Source organism: Nycticebus coucang, chromosome X (genome assembly GCF_027406575.1).
Source record: "Nycticebus coucang isolate mNycCou1 chromosome X, mNycCou1.pri, whole genome shotgun sequence".
NCBI lineage: Eukaryota > Metazoa > Chordata > Mammalia > Primates > Lorisidae > Nycticebus > Nycticebus coucang.
In genome coordinates, this window is record NC_069804.1 from 53,472,453 (window position 1) to 53,491,970 (window position 19,518).

General features: G+C 42.4%; 1 protein-coding gene across 2 annotated transcripts in view; it reads right to left on the reverse strand.

Moving 5' to 3' along the window:
* The window catches only part of ZNF41 (zinc finger protein 41), a 64,428-nt gene extending 47,360 nt beyond the window's left edge, over positions 1 to 17,068 (reverse strand). For both annotated transcript variants that reach the window (XM_053580675.1, XM_053580676.1), the window contains exon 1: positions 16,923 to 17,068. The gene's annotated coding sequence lies outside the window, so the exon portion shown is untranslated. The remainder of the gene's footprint in view (positions 1 to 16,922) is intronic.
* Between the last annotated feature and the right edge of the window lie 2,450 nt (positions 17,069 to 19,518).

Consider the following 19,518-nt stretch of genomic DNA (forward strand, 5'->3'; position numbering starts at 1 on the left):
AAGCAGGATACAAACAAAAGATACAAAATACATCACCAAGAGGAAAGGAGTCCCCTCCCCCATGAGAACGGCTCAGAGTACTCCATAAACAAATGAGCAGAGTTCAAAAATCCTCCCATTATACCCAATGAGAGAAATCCTCTAAAAATTGGACCTACTTCCCCTACTAGGGTGCCATGGAGCTCTCCTGCCAGGCATAAAACTGTATAAAACTGTACATATTCTCTACTGGCAATTCTGAGCTCCTAGCATTCCCCTCCACTCTCACTCTGAGGTCTGGAGGCCTGTCCCCCAGGAGTACAGATTCTTGGGTATTTTCTCAAGAGGTGTGGACAGGGCATGGACTGCTGCTGTTCAGTGCTGATTCTGTGGCACAGGAGTGAGGAGAGGACAGTTGGCTGAGAGGGAACCACACAGAAGTGGTGGTACCCCGAAGCACAGAGCAGCAGCCGTTTTGGCAACAATAGGGCTCACGCCTGGATATTCCAGAGTCACACTCCCATCTCTCTGGGCAACCAGAGGAGGCCGGGCATCTTCTCTGGTGGCAGTCACTGGCAGAACAGATCTGGGATGGAAACACAGGCCCCATGAGTAAAGGGTTTGGTTGAGGTGGTACCAGCCTGGGTGGAGCATGGGGACTAGAATACGCATGTACAGAGCCGGCAAATTTCCAGGGTGGGGCTGACCCAGAGGACGGCTTTACTGAGCCTGGTACACACCCAGCCCTCAGGGGATCATTAGCCCAGAAAAAGGAGGGCAGGCAGAGGCTGGAACTGACAGCTAACCGTGTACCACTGGAATACAAACAGCAGTGAGACCAGGCAGCGGCAAAACAGGGCCTGAGTCACAGGTTCTGTGAACTCTAACAGCCTCTCTTCTGCAGGGGAAGATAGCCGGGACAGAAAATATTCTGCAAGGTTGTTCTGTTCTGTCAGTAACATCAATCCGGGGCAGAGGTAGAACTGAGTGAACAGCCCCAGCCTCCATTAAGCACCCAAGGTTGTCAGGCCCCACCTCCCCCACCCTAATAGTGGCAGAGAGCAGCAGCCTGAGGAGATATAGATCTCCCTGTGATTCAGGCAAGTGCAAACCCCTGGAGTATCTATTCATTGGAGGCAACTGGGTCACAGCCCTGCAGGGGTATCAATGACTAGGTGTGACAGAGGTGCAGGGAAGGAGGCATCAACCTTCCCAGACTAATCTATTTGCTGGGTGGATCCTCCTGACCTCGCAGAACACTGGAGCAAGTCATATTTGAGTTGTCAGCAGATACCTGTGACCTAGTGGCCAGAGACCTTTTAAACTCTCTCACCTGAGACAGGGGCTGACTGACAAAATGGATTTGGACCTTTTGAACTGGGCCAATCACCCGAGGACTAGCCAAGTGGTACCCTGGGTGTGTGGTTGTGGGAAGGATTGATTCTCCTTTTCCAATTGTTGCCTCTGGGGGGGTGACTTAATCGCTGGCATTTCTCCACACCTGAGACTTCAACCCAGAGTGACTGATTTATTAGGGTAGGGCAGAGACCAGCTGAAAACAAGACAGAGCCACTTAGCCCCACCAAACCAAGCACGTCCCCAGTTTCTCAGGCCATAGCACTGTACGGGTCCTTGGCAAAGCTCCAGGGGAAAACGTACAGATACCAGACCCAGCTTTTGGGCAAAGGGCTGGTTAATCACTACTCCTAGAACCCCGAACCCAACTTTTCTTTATCCATTCATCTAGTCAAACAGTGTAAAATAATCATGGGGTGGAATCAGGGGAAAATCTCTGGTAATATGAATAGAGTAGATCAAATCCCCACCCCAAGGAAAGACATGCCAAATGTAACTAAAGATCCCATTCATAAACAGATGGCCGAGATGTCAGAAATTGAATTCAGAATTTGGATTGCAAACAAGATTAATAGAAAATGGAGGAAAAGTTCGAAATAGAAATTCCAGGAGCAATTCAAAAGTTGCCTCAAGAATTCAACGAATTTAAAGAGAAAATCACCAAAGATTTTGACACATTGAAGAAGGAATTTGTACCCCTCAAAGATCTGAAAACTAAAGTAGAATCCCTCATTAAGAGAATGGAGCAAGCAGAAGAAAGGATTTCTGACATTGAAGACAAAGCTTATGAACACTCCAAAACTCTCAAACAGGAAGAGAAATGGAGAGCAAAAACGGATAATTCTCTCAGAGAGCTCTGGGATAATTCGAAGTAGGCTAATATCCGACTCATAGGAATCCCTGAAAGGGATAAAGTGGCTTCACAAGGCACAGAGGCTATTCTTCATGAAATTATGAAAGAGAATTTTCCAGACATGCCAAGAGAATATAAATTCAGATAGCAGACAGTTTCAGAACCCCAGCACGACTCAACCCCAATAAGACATCCCCCAGGAATATCATCATTAACCTCACTGAAGTTAATATGAAGGAGAAAATTCTGGCAGCCGGGGATGTAAGAAAACCATAACCAACAAGGGGAAGAATATTAGAATGACTGCAGATCTCTCTGCTAAAACCCTTTCAATCCAGAAGAGGGTAGTCATCGACTTTTAATCTCCTAGAACAAAATTACTTTCAACCCAGGATCCTGTATCCAGCTAAACCGAGTTTCATTTATGATGGAGAAATTAAATACTTTAATGACATTCATATGTTGAAGAAATTTGCCATAACTAAACCAGCTCTTCAGGATATTCTCAGACCTATCCTCTATATTGACCAGCACAATCCTATACCACAAAAGGAAACTCACTCAGAAACTTTCGATCAAACTCCAAATTCCACAGTGGCAAAAGGATTAAAAATGTCCACTGGACTTTTGAAAAACTTGATACCCAAAATTTTCCCAGGGTTTTCAATATTCTCCATTAATATGAATGGTTTAAACTGTCCTCTAAAGTGGCACAGGTTGGCTGACTGGATACAAAACCTCAAACCATATATCTGCTGCATACAAGAATCTCGTCTTACCTTAAAAGATAAATAGAGACTCAGGGTGAAAGGACGGTCATCCACGTTTCAGGCAAATGGAAATCAGAAAAAAGCAGGTGTTGCAATTTTATTTGCAGATACAATAGGCTTTAAACCAACAAAACTAAGGAAGGATAAAAATGGTCACTTCATATTTGTTAAGGGTAATACTAAATATGATGAGATGTCAATTATTAATATTTATGCACTCAACCAAAATGTGCCTCAATTTATAAGAGAAACTCTAACAGACATGAGGAACTGGATTTCCTCCAGCTCCATAATAGTCAGAGATTTTAACAATCCTTTGGCAGTGTTGGATAGATCCTCCAATAGGAAGCTGAGCAAAGAAATTTTAGATTTAAACTTAAAATCCAACATTTGGATTTAACAGACATCTACAGAACATTTCATCCCAACAAAAATGAATACACATATGGCGCATCAGCCCGTGTAACATACCCCAAAACCGATCACATCTTGGGTCACAAGTCTAACCTCAGTAAATTTAAAGAAATAGAAATTATTCCTTGCATCTTCTTGGTTGACCATGGAATAAAAGTTGAACTCAGTACAATAGGAATCTGCATACTCATACACAAACATAGAAGTTAAATAACCTTATGCTGAATGATAGCTGGGTCATAGATGAGATTAAGAAGGAAATTACCAAATTTTTGGAACACAACAACAGTGAAGACACGGACTATCAGAACTTCTGGGATGCTGCAAAGGCAGTCCTAAGAGGGAAATTTATAGCACTGCAAGCCTTTCTCAAGAGAACAGAAAAAGAGTAAGTTAACAACTTAACGGGACATCTCAAGCAACTGAAAAAGGAAGAATATTCCAACCCAAAACCCAGTAGAAGAGAAGAAATAACCAAAATTAGAGCAAAATTAAATGAAAGTGAAAACAAAAGGATTATACAAAAGATCAATAAATCAAAAAGTTGGTTTTTTGAAAAGGTCAATAAAATAGATAAACCTTTGGCTAACCAAACAAGGAAAAAAAAGAGTAAAATCTCTAATTTATCAATCAGAAATGACAAAAATGAAATAACAACAGATTCCTCAGAAATTCAAAAAATCCTTAATGACTATTACAAGAAATTTTATTCCCAGAAATATAAAAATTGAGGAAATTGACCACTACTTGGAAGCACATCACCTTCCAAGACTTAGCCAGAATCAAGTGGAAATGTTGAACAGGCCTATATCAAGTTCTGAAATAGCATCAACCATACAAAATCTCCCTAAAAAGAAAAGCTCAGGACCAGATGGCTTCACGTTACAATTCTACCAAACCTTTAAAGAGGAACTAGTACGTATATTACTCAACCTGTTCCAAAATAGAGAGAAAGAAAAAATACTACCCAGCACGTTCTATGAAGCAAACATCACCCTGATCCCCAAACCAGGAAAAGACCCAACAAGAAAAGAAAATTATAGACCAATATCACTAATGAATATAGATGCAAAAATATTCAACAAGATCCTAACAAACAGAATCCAGCAACACATCAAACAAATGATACATCACGACCAAGTCGGTTTTATCCCAGGGTCTCAAGGCTGATACATAAATCTATAAATACAATTTAGCACATAAACAAATTAAAAAACAAAGAACATATGATTCTCTCAATTGATGCAGAAAAAGCTTTTGATAATATCCAGCATCACTTCATGATCAGAACACTTAAGAAAATTGGTATAGAAGGGACATTTCTTAAACTGATAGAGGCCATCGACAGCAAACCCACAGCCAATATCGTATTGAATGGAGTTAAATTGAAATCATTTCCACTCAGATCAGGAACTAGACAAGGCTGCCCATTGTCCCCACTGCTCTTTAACATTGTTATGGAAGTTTTACCCATGGCAATTAGGAAAGAATAGGTGATCAAGGGTATGTATATAGGGTCAGAAGAGATCAAACTTTCACTCTTCACAGATGATGATTGTATATCTGAAAAACACCAGGGATCTACTACAAAACTCTTAGAAGTGATCAAGGAATACAGCAGTGTCTCAGGTTACAAAATCAACATTCATAAATCGTTAGCCTTTATATATACCAACAATAGTCAAGTTGAAAAAACAGTTAAGGACTCTATTCCATTCACAGTAGTGCCAAAGAACATGAAATATTTGTGAGTTTATCTAAGAAAGGACGTGAAAGATTTCTATAAAGAGAACTAAGAAATTCTAAGAAAAGAAATAGCTGAAAATGTTAACAAATGGAAAAACATACCATGCTCATGGCTGGGAAGAATCAACATTGTTAAAACGTCCATATTACCCAAAGCAATATACAATTTTAATGCAATCCATATTAAAACTCCACTGTCATACTTTAAAGATCTTGAGAAAATAATACTTCGTTTTATATGGAATCAGAAAAAACCTCAAATTGCCAAGACATTACTCAGAAATAAAAACAAAGCAGGAGGAATCATGCTACCAGACCTCAGACTATACTATAAATTGATAGTGATTGAAACAGCATGGTTCTGGCACAAAAACAGAAAGGTAGATGTATGGAACAGAATAGAGAACCAAAAGATGAACCCAGCTACTTATCCTTATTTGATCTTTGACAAGCCAATTAAAAACATTCAGTGGGGAAAAAGATTCCCTATTTAACAAATGGTGCTGTGCGAACTGGCTGGCAACCTGTAGAAGACTGAAACTGGACACACACCTTTCACCATTAACTAAGATAGAGTCTCAATGGATTAAAGATTTAAACTTAAGACATGAAACCATAAAAATACTAAAATAAAGTGCAGGGAAAACTCTTGAAGAAATCGGTCTGGGCAAATATTTTATGAGGAGGACCCCCTGGGCAATTGAAGCAGTTTCAAAAATACACTGCTGGGACCTGATCAAACTAAAAATTTCTGCACAGCCAAGAACACAGTAAGTAAAGCAAGCTGGCAGCTCTCAAAATGGTTAAAAATATTTGCAGGTTATGTCTCAGACAAAGGTTTAATAAGCAGAATCCACAGAGAACTCAAACGTATTAGCAAGAAAAGAACAAGTGATCCCATCTCAGGCTGGGCAAGGGACTTGAAGAGAAACTTCTCTGAATAAAACAGGCACACGGCCTACGGACATATGAAAAAATGCTTATCTTTAATCATCAGAGAAATGCAAATCAAAACTACTTTGAGATATCATCTAACTCCAGTAAGATTAGCCCATATCACAAAATCTCAACACCAGAGATGTTGGCATGGATGTGGAGAAAAGGGAACATTCTACACTGCTGGTGGGAATGCAAATTAAAATGTTCCTTTTGGAAATATGTTTGGAGAACACTTAGAGATCTAAAAATAGACCTGCCATTTGATCCTACAATTCCTCTACTAGGTATATACCCAAAAGAACAAAAATCACATTATAACAAAGATATATGTACCAGAATGTTTATTGCAGCCTAATTCATAATTGCTAAGTCATGGAAAAAGCCCAAGTGCCCATCAATCCACGAATGGATTAATCAATTGTGGTATATGTACACCATGGAATATTATGCAGCCTTAATGAAAGATGGAGACTTCACCTCTTTCATGTTTACATGGATGGAGCTGGAACAAATTCTTCTTAGTAAAGTATCTCAAGAATGGAAGAAAAAGTATCCAATGTACTCAGCCCTACTATGAAACTAATTTATGGCTTTCATGTGAAAGCTATAATCCAATTATAACCTAAAAATATGGGCAAGGGGGAGATGCAAGGGAGGGGAGGGGGAGGATGGGTGGAGGGAGTGTGATTGGTGGGATCACACCTATGCTGCATCTTACAAGGGTACATGTGAAACTTAGTAAATGTAGAATATAAATGTCTTAACACAATAACTAAGAAAATGCCAGGAAGGCTATGTTAACCAGTGTGATGAAAATATGTCAAATGATATATAAAACCAGTGTATGGTGCCCCATGATTGCATTATGCAGACAGCTGTGATTTAACAATAAATAAATAAAGATAACAATACTTGTTAGGTAATTGCCCCAGTCACAAAATTTATCTCATCTCCTTGTCCCAATTACCCGCTGAAAATTTCAAACTTAGGGCCTGCCCCTAATGGCTCTTCCCACCAGAGCAGTAACTCCTTATTGACTATTCTACCAATCTCATCACCATTCTAAGACTTCCCCTAACTGAACTTATATAAAGGTGAGCTATCCCTTTTTTCTCTCTCTCTCTCTCTCTCTCCCTCTCTCTCCCCTCTCACTCTTGCTTTCTCCCCCCCTTTCCTCTCCTTTCTCTTTTCTTTCTCTCTATCTCTATCTCTATCTCTATCTCTATCTCTATCTCTATCTCTATCTCTCCTCCGTGGTGCTGCTCTACAACATCCCTCCCTCATCAATAAAGACCTCTCGTACAAGCCTTGGTGGTCTGTGAGATCTCTGCTGGACAAGTGCCACCCTTTCATCTGGCGTCACAAGTGGGATATAATTGGGGGATGTTCCCAAGGGTAGCTTCCACCCCTTTCCATGGAGTTTTTGCTCCTGGGGGCTTCCTGTCCTCTTCTCACACTCCCAGCACTCACCACCACATCAGCTTGTGTTCATCCACCAAGGTGCTCTAACCAGCACTCAACACCAGACTCATCCAGACTTGATGAATACCCCTATGGGAGCAAGTTTTCCCTAATCGTGCACTGGGTTGCTTACATTCGTGGCAATTCACCAATTTCTCGAGGCTTCAGTTCCCTATTCCCATTGACTTTGTGTGGCCTAGCCCAGGGCCTCCATGCCTCGCACCAAAATTCCTGGCACCAGGTCTCAAGCTCTCCTCAGCCTCCTCTCCTCTGACACTGATCTGGGGTACAGTGACAACTATCCTAGACTGTGTTCTCATCTTTATGGCCAGCAATAAAGCAGTGGAGACATCCACCCTTTGTCCTGGTCCTCGGGTGATTCTGCTCATGTTTATTCCTCCGACAAATCATCATGGATGCAGGCCATTCTGTCCCACCTAACTCCCCCTTGGGATGCTTATTACTCCACCTAGTAGAATTAGGATTAGGCTTAAAGCCAAAAAAAATAATTAAACACTCTACCCAAGTTTGGCCACTTTACAAACTAGAAAACCAAAGTATCTAACCAAACTATGGTTCATTTGATTTTTCTTTAATTCGAAACTTATATAACTATTGTGAGTGCCTTGGCAAATGGAGCGAGGTCCCCTATGTTCAGGGCTGCTCATATCTTAGAACCAAGCCTACTTTATGTTCAGGTAATTCCAAAATTCTTGTAGCAAAGGGCTCTTCTACTCTCTATCTCCCTAAACCAAACCTATTTAACCCAGCAGATGAAACTCCACATTGCAGACAAGTGGACACTGGTTCCAAAACCAGAGTAATTCTTGTTCTGGCTCCACCATATTTGGCTCCTCCCTCAACCACACAGTTGCCTCCACCCTCTGTCCCTCCTACTTCCCCACCAACCAATCTGAACTCGTCTCCTAACTCTTCCCCTCCAACTAGCCCTCAAAGTTCTTCCGTGTCGTGTCTCAGTCCTCTGCTGGCTGCTCCAAGAAACACTTCCGGACCTCTTTGCCCCTTTCTTGCTCCAGCTCCTCCACATAATGGTCCTACACTGCCACCATGTAACAATGTAGACAAATTGCAAATTACTTCTACTACGTCCACTACTCATCCTTCATCCACTCCCACTCCCATCAGTCTCCAGAATTAGAGGGACCTTCAGCTCCCTCTAACTTCCTGGCTCTGCTCTGCAAGGTAGCCGGAGTCAATGACATAGTCTCTGTTTATGTTCCTTTCCCCATGACTGAACTCACACACCTTAAGGTTAGACTAGGCTCCTTTACTTCTAATCCTTCTCATTTTATTCAAGAGTTTCAATTTATTACTATGTTCTATCAACTTACCTGGCATGATATTTTTGTTATTTCAGCTAATACCCTAACCTATGACAAATGCAAATGAGTGTAGGAGAGGGCAAAAGAGGCAGCAGATCAATTTCATATGTCAAACAATGAGCATCCTACAGGTGACACCGCAGTCCCTAACTCCCAGCCAAATTGGAATTATAATAATATTGCAGGGAGAAAAAGTAGAGACATTTTTATTACCTGCATTCTTTACAAACATAGAGCTTCCACCAAAAAGGCTATCAATTATGATAAATTACAGGAAGTCATACAAGATAAGTCTGAAAATCCTTCAGTTTGCCTCTAACGCCTTACCAAGGCTTTTGTTAAGTATACTGACTTAGATCCTGAAACAATAGATGGGAAAAAACATTCTCATGAAATATTTCTTTAACCAAAGTTACACCGACATCAAACTCAAGCTGAAGTGCTTGGAGCATGGACCACTTACACCCTAGGCTGTGATCTGAGACACAGCCTTTAAGGTTTACATGGGGTGAGATGATGTTTTCCAAAAAAAAAAAAAAAAAAAATCAAACTCAAGATTATCAAATGCTAGCTCAAAACATTACAGTGTCACTGAGACCATCATTCCTAACCTGCCTAAGTCATCAGGGGCCAAAGGTCGCCTCATGACTCAACCACCTGGACCGTGCTACAAATGCGGTGAAGAAGGCCACTGGGTACAACGTTGCCCTAATCCTATGCCTCCACCAGGGCCATGCCCTCTCTGCAAAAGAAAGGGCCATTGCAAGGCTGACTGCCCCTTGGCCCAGAGAGGACATGGGGCCAGCCAACCTGCGGCACCTACAGCAGACTTATTGGGGCTTGCCTCTTCTGAAGACTGACAGGACCCTGGCTTCTCTCACCTGACAAATATCACCTCTGCAGAGCCAAGGGTAACCCTGATGGTGGCAGATAGGATGATGGCCTTCCTATTAGACACAGGAGCTAGCTTCTCAGTTCTTAAAGAGTTCAGCAATCCTACCTCCCTGTCACCAACCTCTATTGTCGGAGTAGAGGGTTTTTCCCACCGTCCACATCAAACTCCTTTTTTACACTGCATGATTGGCAATTTCTCATTTATACATTCCTTTTTGGTATTGCCTTCCTGTCCAATTCCCCTTCTGGAACGTGACATACTTTCCAAATTAGGTACTGCCCTCACTTTTAATCTTAAATTGATAGACAATGACCCATCTCCTTCTGCCTCATTCTACCTCATCCTTTCCCAAGCCATCAAAGACTCCTCACCCTGGCCCATTCCACCAGAGCAAATAAATCCTAAGTTTTGAGATACTAAAACCCCCTCAATTACCTTCTGCTCTCCAATTCTTGTTAAACTAAAAGACCCCTCTGTTTTTCCTTCTCAACGTCAATATCCAGTTCCCCAATCTAGTCTCCTAAAACTTCAACCTATTATATAGAATCTCCAGGAAAAAGAATTTTTACAACCATATAATACTCCCATACTAGCAACTTAAAAACCTAATGACACCTATGGCTTAGTACAAGATCTAAGACTCATCAACTCCACGGTCATTCCTATACACCCAGTAATCCCTAATCCATACACCCTCCTATCAACCATCCCACCTCGAACCACTTATTTCTCTGTGCTAGATCTCAAAGATGCCTTCTTCTCCATTCCCTTACATCCTAGTTACCAAAACCTATTTGCCTTCACATGGACTGACCCTACTGTTCAGACTTCTTCCCAACTTACCTGGACTATACTCCCCCAGGGATTTCGTGACAACCCCCACTTATTTAGCCAGACATTATCACGAGACCTCCAGTCCTATGATCCCTCTCCTTCAACCTTAGTTCAGTGTGTTGATGACCTCCTGATCTATAGTCCCACCTTACATGACTCTAAGCAAAACAGCTATTCCCTCCTTAACTTCCTTGCAGATAGAGGATATTGGGTCTCTCCCTCAAAGGTTCAATTATTCCAACAAAAAGTCACTTACCTTAATGTCCTTTTGTCCCCAGACTTCAAAGCTATTACCATAGACAGAAAAAGTCTTCTTTGCGACTTTCCTCTACCCACCACAAAACAAGAACTCATCTCCTTTTTAGGGTTAGCTGAATACCTCAGAGCATGGATTCCCAACTTTTCTCTCCTAGCTGCTCCTTTATATAATGCTACTCGAGGTGACCCTCATGAACCTCTCCTAACCTCCATTTCCACTTCTTTTAAATCTCTACAGCATACTTTAATAGAAGCTCCAGCCCTCCACCTTCCTGATCTTTCTTGCCACTTCCTCCTATATATTACAGAAAACCATTGGTTTATTCTCGACGTGCTTGGACATAAGCTAGGCCCCACCTTTGATACAATTGCCTATCTCTCAAAACAATTAGATCACACTATTCGAGGTTGGGCCCCTCGTCTCAAGGCTTTGGCATCCGCAGTTACTCTAATACAAGAATCGAAGAAACTCACTTTCGGTTCTCCTACTACTGTCCTGTCCCCCCATTCTCTATCTGATCTTTTAACACACAAAAATCTTCAAACCCTGCCACCACACCGCATTCTTAACTTTCAAACCTCTCTCTTATGTGACCCATCATTATCTTTTAACACATGTCCCACACTAAATCCTGTGTCCCTCTTGCCTACTCCCTCTGACTCATCACCCACTCAAGATTGTCTTAAAACACTAGACACTCTTCTCCCTTGCCTCTCCAACATACAAGAAGGACCTCTTCCTGATACTAATCTCTGGTTTTCAGATGGCAGTTCCTTTATGTATAAGGGAACTCATAGAGCAGACTATGCGATTGTGTCCTCCAATGAGGTCATCGAGGCATACTCTCTGCCCTCTTCCACCACTAACCAACAAGCAGAACTAATAGCACTAACCAGAGCCTTCACCCTATCATGAGATAAATCTCTCACTATCTATACTGATTCTAGGTACGCATTCCACATATTATTATTCCATGCAGCTATATGGAAAGAGCAAGGCTTATGTAACACCAAAGATAACCCTATTCTTAACTCTCACTTCATTATCAAACTACTAGAAGCTTCTAAATTACCTAAGACTATAGGCATTGTCCATTACCATTCGCATCAATCTCACCACTTACCTACATTAAAGGGTAACAACTGAGCCAACCATACAGCACGTACAACTGCTCTCCAGCACTCATCTCCTGACACCTCCTCTCACTTCCTACTTATTTCCACTCCTATTGCTGCTACAGTAAAGGAAACTAATCAACCTCCCACTCATAACCTCCTCAACTATCTCCACAAGTTATTTCACCCCAACTCTCAGACTTTACTACAATTTCTCAAAGCTTTCTTTCCTCTCTCACAGATAGATTCAGAATTTCTAAATCAATTTACATCATCCTGTGAGATCTACCAACACTCCAACCCACAAAAAAAGTCTTGCCTCCCACACTTTCCAACTCACCAGGCTAGGGGATTTCATCCTAAAACAGACCCTGCATCTCTTAATTTAACAACTTACACACACACAACTAAACATTTTATGACCTCACTTAATCAAGTCATGCAGTCATACCCTCTTCGCTTCAACTTTACCATCACCACTCCCCTATTGGGTCTAAACCCATCAAAGTGCTCTAATATAGTCACTTTCCCTTCCAAGCCAAAAAAGAAGTTACACAGAAAGTGCCATCCTTCCTTCCAATTTCTCTATGGAAAAAAAATATACCGAATTCCCCCTGTCCACAATCAGAGTCTCTGTTCCATAGTTCTGTTGCTACCTGATTTTAAAATTATTACATGAGATAAACCTGTTCCAGTGCCTCCTCTTTCTCTCTATCCAACAACCCATATGAAACGGACTGCCCAAGCTGCCATACTGCCCTTACTGACAGCAGTGAGAATCAAGGCTGGCATAGGCACAGGAACAGCTAACATTTCTTACTCAGTAACTCGCTTTATTCAAACTCAACTCGCAAAGTTATCTCAACAGGTAACTACTCAGTTGGTGCTCCAAACCTACACCCCAGATACAGCTCCCAACCTACAACAAAAAGAAACTGCTATTCGTGAATAGGCTACACTCTACTCCAGGCCACAAGACTTTCCTGAACACCACATCTAAACAACAACCGCTAAAAGGGCAGTCTGAAAGCAAAAACTTACATCCTCCCAGCGAAAAAGATCATAATCGTCCTCTAGTTGGCCAATTGAAACTACATGCCCCTCTCAGCAGGAAGAAGCTACAGAAGAGAGAACTCAACATCCCCTATCCCAAGGCCAATCCCCTATTTTTAACATATCAAGAAGGGAGGAATGTTAGGTAATTGCCCCAGTCACAAAACTTACCTAATCTCCTTGTCCCAATTACCCGCTGAAAATTTCAAACTTATGGCCTGCCCCTAATGGCTCTTCCCGCCACAGCAGTAACTCCTTATTGGCTATTCTACCATCCCATCACCATTCTAAGACTTCCCCTAACCGAATTTATATAAAGGTGCACTCTCTTCTTTCTCTCTCTCGCTCCCACCCTTCCCCTCTCCCCCCTTTTCTCTCCTCTCTCTTTACTCTCTCTCTCTCTCTCTTTTTCTCTCCTCCTTGGTGCTGCTCTGCAGTATCCCTCCCTCATCAATAAAGACCTTTCATACAAGCCTTGGTGGTCTGTGAGATCTCTGCCAGTCGAGTGCCACTCTTTCAATACTTTCTATCAAGTATCACTCGACATTTTTCCAAAAGCTCTAGCTAATACAATAGAAGATAAGTGATCAAAATAAATATTTGAAAGGAAAAGAGAATATCATTTTAATTGGATGTAATATGATATCTAAGAGGCTATAAAAAGCAACTGGGATTTATATGAGAATTTGATAATTGGATTGGATAAGAAATAAAATTCAAATATCAATAGATTTCCTCTATGGAAATAGAAAAAAATATATATGCTATTCACAGTGATGGCCAAAGGACAGACAAAATATCTAAGGATAAACTTTAAAAAAAAGGCACTGGACCTATAACAAGAAAACTACCAAATATTATAATTTTTTTTTTTTTTTGCAGTTTTTTGGCTGGGGCTGGGTTTGAACCCACCACCTCCGGTATATGGGGCTCGTGCCCTACTCCTTTGAGCCCTAGGCACCACCACCCCCCCTTTTTTTTGAGACAGAGTCTCACTATGTTGCCCTCCGTAGAGTGCCATGACATCACAGCTCACAGCAACCTCAAACTCTTGGGCTCTTGTCTCAGCCTCCCAAGTAACTGAGACTACAGGCGCCTGCCACAATGCCAGGCTATTTTTTTATTGCAGTTGTCATTGTCATTTAGCTGGCCCGGGGGGTTTCGAACCTGCCAGCCTTGGCGTATGTGGCTGGAGCCATAACCACTGTGCTATAGGCTCCAAGTCCCAAATATTGTAATTTTTAATGGTTATATTTGAAATGAGATAAAATTGTTTTGACATTCACATGGATGAATAAATGCTTGAGAACATGAAAGAAAACAGCAAAAAAATGTGCAAAACAAGCACTATTTGATATTAAAACAATTTCTAAAGTCAATAAAAGTTTTAAAAGGGAGTAGATACATATATCAGAAGAACAAATAGAGTCCAGAAATAAAACAATATACATTTGGGGATTTTTGTGACCAAGTGGCATTTAATTTAGAAAAGGGTATTCATTTAATGATTGGTGCTTGCAAACTGTCTATTCAAATGGAAAATACAAACTGATCCCATCTCTTCCCACACACCAGAATAAATTCCAGCTGGACTAAAATTAAACGTTAAAAATTAAAAACTATATATTAAAATAAATTTAAGGCCAGGCATGGTGGCTCCTGCCTGTAATCCTAACACATTAAGGGGCCAAGTTGGGAGGGTTTCTTGAGGCCAAGAGTTCGAGACCAGCTTGAGCAACACAGTAAGACCACCATCACTACAAACATTTAACAGTTACCCAGGCATGGTGGGGTGGGCCTGTAGTCCCAACTACTCAGAAGGCTGAGAAAAAAGGATAACTTGAGCCTAGGAGTGTAAGGTAGCAGTGAGTTATGATGACGCCCAGGTGACAGCATGAGATCTGGTCTCAAAAATAAATAAACTAAACTAATTTAAAGCATATATTTAAGCATGAAATGGGGAGAACTCACTAGACAAGACAAGAAACTCAGTATCTTTAAAGGAAAAAGATGTATCTAACTAGGTGATTATTTTTTCTAATTAAAGGTGAAAGACACTTTTCAATAGTCAAGATACAGAGATAAAGGGGGGAAAGAGCAAAGGATATGAAAAATTTTACAAATACATTTCAGTGGCCAATAAATATGAAAAGATGTTCAACCACTAGTCAGGAAAATGCACATCAAGGCAAACTAGATATCCCTGTGTTTGGCCTTCAGAATTAGGAAAACAAAAAAAGCAACAACATCCAGTGTGGGAGAGGATTTTGTAATCAGTCTTTCTATATGTTGCTGGTGCAAGTTCCAATTTTACAACAAAAGTTTTGGAAAATAATTTGGTGGTATGTATTGAATTAAAAACATTTTTGCACCTAATTATCAATTAAATGACACTCTCTGACCGCAATTTAGAAATCAGTAACAAAAATGTCAACGTTTTTGGAAATCAAAATCTCATATCTAAACAAGTCGGGAGTTAGAGAGAAAATCAAAGCAGACCTTAAAAACATTTAGAAGTAAACTATAGTGCAAATGCTACATATAAAAACTTGTGACACGGTGCTAAAGCGTTCTTAGAGAAAAATTCAAAACCTTAATGCTTATACTATAAAAGAAAATGAATAGTGATGAGATAAACATTGAATTTAGGAATAAAAATGAGAGCAAAAGAAACTGCCCCCCCCAAAAAAATAACAAAATCAGAAGTAGAAATTAATAATAAAGAAAACAAAGATATAGGAAGACCAGACCGACAAGGTCAAAAGATTTTTCAAACAACTTTATCTCAGACCTAAAGACCACCTATCACTGATCCCAAGAAGCTGCACATCTGATTCCACAGTCCCCCCTTCACTAGTCCCAAATAAATGCATCACTCACCCCACAGAAACCTTGGCCACCCACCCGGTAAAGCTCATCCCACACCTCACAGACCTCCCCCACCTCACAGACCTCCCCCACTCACCCCGCAGACCCAAATTACTCACCCCATGGACTCCTCATCCTTCGTCCTAGAGACTCTGCATCATTCACCCACAGACCCTCCCGAATACTACCCCTGCATGCCCCATCACATTCTAGCGTCCCCATCATTTTCCCTACCGACCCCATCACTCACCCACAAATCCATCACTCACTCTCTGCACTTCCCTGTAAGGGACCACAGAGAAGCCCTATCAACTCACCCTACTGAGCACCATCACTAAGTACAAAATCGCTGTCATAACACTCCCATAATTACTTCTGTATTTAACTGGCCTGGTCCTAAATCCGTCTTAAATTAAACTCCCAGAGCCTTAAGTCCTGCAACAGCTTCTTGAGACCCTGGAGCATCTGGACTAGATGTGCACATGCTCGGTGTCAGCAGGAAGCTCCGCTTGCCCGCGATGGTTCCAGAGACGCTTACACCGTGTCGGTGCGTGCGTGTGCTTGTGTGCCCAAGAGGAGGCGGGCTTTCTAATTTTCTTTAGTGACATTGTCAGGAGAGGAACATGGCTGTCCCCTTGGGAGTGTCTTTACAGGAGCCGCCATCTTAAGTGAAGGGTCATTTCTACCGCGGAGCCCGCGACCCCCTACTCGACGTTCCCCAGTGGGATTTCCCGGTGGCCCAGGAACCAGCCGGTGGACTGTACCACCGAGCTGCTCCCCCTCGGCCTCCACCTCCAGGCAGGAGTTAGTCACAGCCGAGGCCCTGGAAGGCGGGGCGCGTAGCCTGCTCAGCCTCTAAGTGGCCCGGGTTCGGGCAGTCTCCCCAGGGAACCCTCTGCCTCCCACAGACCGGCCCTCCCCCGCCCCCCGCCGCACTCCTCCGGGGGACCCGGCGACCGCTCTCTTGCGGTGCCCGGGAGCCGGCGCCCGCGCCGTTCCGAGCCCACCTGGTGTCCCCTTCTGTTGAAAGCTCTGACCTGGGCCGCAGAAGGGACCTGTCGGCGGCGGGGAAACGCCCGGGGTCTCGGCTGTCACCGAACCTGTATAGTCGCTGCAGGGGTATGTGGGTCGGTGAGAGAAAGACTTAGGCCAGGAAGCGGAAGTCGCTGGTGGCGAGAGTTTAACGTCTGTGGGCACTGGAGTTGAGGTGATTCCGAGCCAGGGACCGTGAGTCTGTACAGGGAGTCATGGGGTGTGTGGGGGAGAGAGAGAGAGAGAGAGACATCAGTAGTGTGGCATCTTGGCTGGTTTTCAAAAACCAGTCATTATTACAGCATTTCTGATTTCCGTATTTAAGAATTAAGGCTAAAAAGTTTTCTTCTGAAGATCCAAGTTTTGATTTGTTGTATTAATGTAGATTTGTTTGGTTTGCTTTGGTTCTGTATGAAGGGCTAATTGATAACTTTTCCCTCCCTTTGACCTTCCAATTATTATTATTATTTGTTTCCAGTTTTTGGCCAGGCCGGGTTACGAACCCGCCATCTCCATCATATGAGGCCAGCGCCCTATTACTGAGCCACAGGCGCTGCCCTGACCTTGCGATTATTTAGAAGTCCTTTGTCGAATTTGCAGAAATCCTCAAAGGGCAGGGGATTGGGTGTTTTGCTGCGGCTGCTAAGCCTAGGAGAACCTACACGAACACAGACTCTCCGGAATGCAGAGAGGAGGGGGGTTGTCTTCTAGGGGAAAGAACAAAGGCGGACGAGGGCCAATGACACGTTTGCTGAGCTTTGGGCAGCAGGGGTGGGAATGCGGTCCAAAAGAACTGTACTCGATCTGACCCAGCTCAGACAGTCGCGCTCTGTTCTAGGAATCAATGACTCAAAGAAGGAATTTAAATGGAGTGCAGAAAATGACACAATTTCTGACACTGTATTTCTTTTCCCTAAATGAACAAAAAAATTCTTATGTCAGGAATTTCTACTTGATTGCATTGTGGCCCGAGAATGTTATTTGAATATTGTAGACTCTGAAAATTGATGAAACTTGCCTTAAGTACCACGCCGGGCTCAGTGGCTCATACCTGTCATCCTAGCACTCTGGGAGGCCGAGGCGGTGGGTTATTTGAGCTCAGGAGTTCAAGACTAGCCTGAGCAAAAGTGACACACACACACACACACACACACACACACACACACACACACACACGCGCGCTGTCTCTATTAAAAATAGAAAAAACTAGTGGCTTGTGGCAGGTGCCTGTAGTCCCTGCTACTCAGGAGGCTGAGGCAAGAGGATCACTTGAGCCCAGGAGTTTGAGGTTGCTGTAAGTTATGACCGCACAGCACTCAGCTCCAAGGTGACTGAGTGAAACTCTGTCTCAAAAAAAAAAGACTCAAGTACCAAATTCCTTGTCCCAAAAAGATTCACAGTCCTGCCACCAAAATGTGACTTCACTAAGGCAAATCCCCTCTGGTGCCAGATCCTCATCTTCTAACTTTTGCCATTCTGAGGTCTAGTACTATTTTAAGTGCTTTAATTTACATTTTTCTGAGTACTTGTGCAATTGAGACTTTTTTCTATTTGTTGGCCTTTTAGATTTCCTCTTCTGCAAATTTTCATATCCTTTTCTCTCATATCGGTTCTTTTTTCTTATCGTTTCTCTTTTCTTTTCTGTCCTCCTCTCCTCCCCTCTTTTCTGATAGAGTTTCACCCTGTTGTCCTGGCTTCATAGCTCACAGCAGCCTCAAATTCTTGGGCTCAAGGGATCCATCCTCTTGCCTCAACCTCCCCAGTAGCTGGGACTAAAGGTGAGGCACCCACCATGAAGCTTGGGTAGTTTTTCTATTTTTAGGTAGAGAGGGGTCTGGCTGTTGCTCAGGCTGGTCTCTAAGAGGTTAAGGACAGAAAATGAGAGATTATTCCAAGACATGAACAAAAGGAATCGGAGTCCAGGTTCTGTGTAGGCAATGTGGCCTTTATTCTACCCGGGTGCCAGCGACCTGAGTCTGAGAAAGGAGTCAGCACGTGGGTTAAGGTGGATGGGAATAAAAAAGTTTGGAGGGGTAGGGATTGGCACATTCATTCTTTCCTGGGCAGGACTTTCATGCACTCATTCTTGCCTGGAAGGGACATTTGGGCAGGTCCCTAAATTCAGCCCTATTATCCCAGTCTAATTAGTCTATTATAAGGAGGTGGGGTGGGCGTGGCATCTCTTTGTTTCTTGGGAGTTGAGGGTCAGCGAATGTTGCCTATAAGGAAAAAAGGGAGGGGGAAGGGAGTGGTGTTTATAGGAACACTCTTGGGTCTTCAGTCTGAACTGGTTGATATCCACTTAAGGTGAGGATATGTTTTTCAGGTGACTGCCTGGTCAATAAATCAGAAGATGAGCCGGAGGATTACTGGTCTGAAACTGAGAATGAGAAAGATCATAATTAGTGGCCCTAAAATAGGAAATAAGCAAGGAGGCCAGGAATTGAATAAAGACCCGGGATTAGAGACCAGATTCAAGATTTGTTTGATTCGTTCTCGGAGTTCTTTTATTTTGCCTTTAATTATTTCTTATGGTTCACAAAGAAACACTCTTCTTCCAAAAATACCCATGTGCCTCATTTTTCTGCTTCAATTAAATCT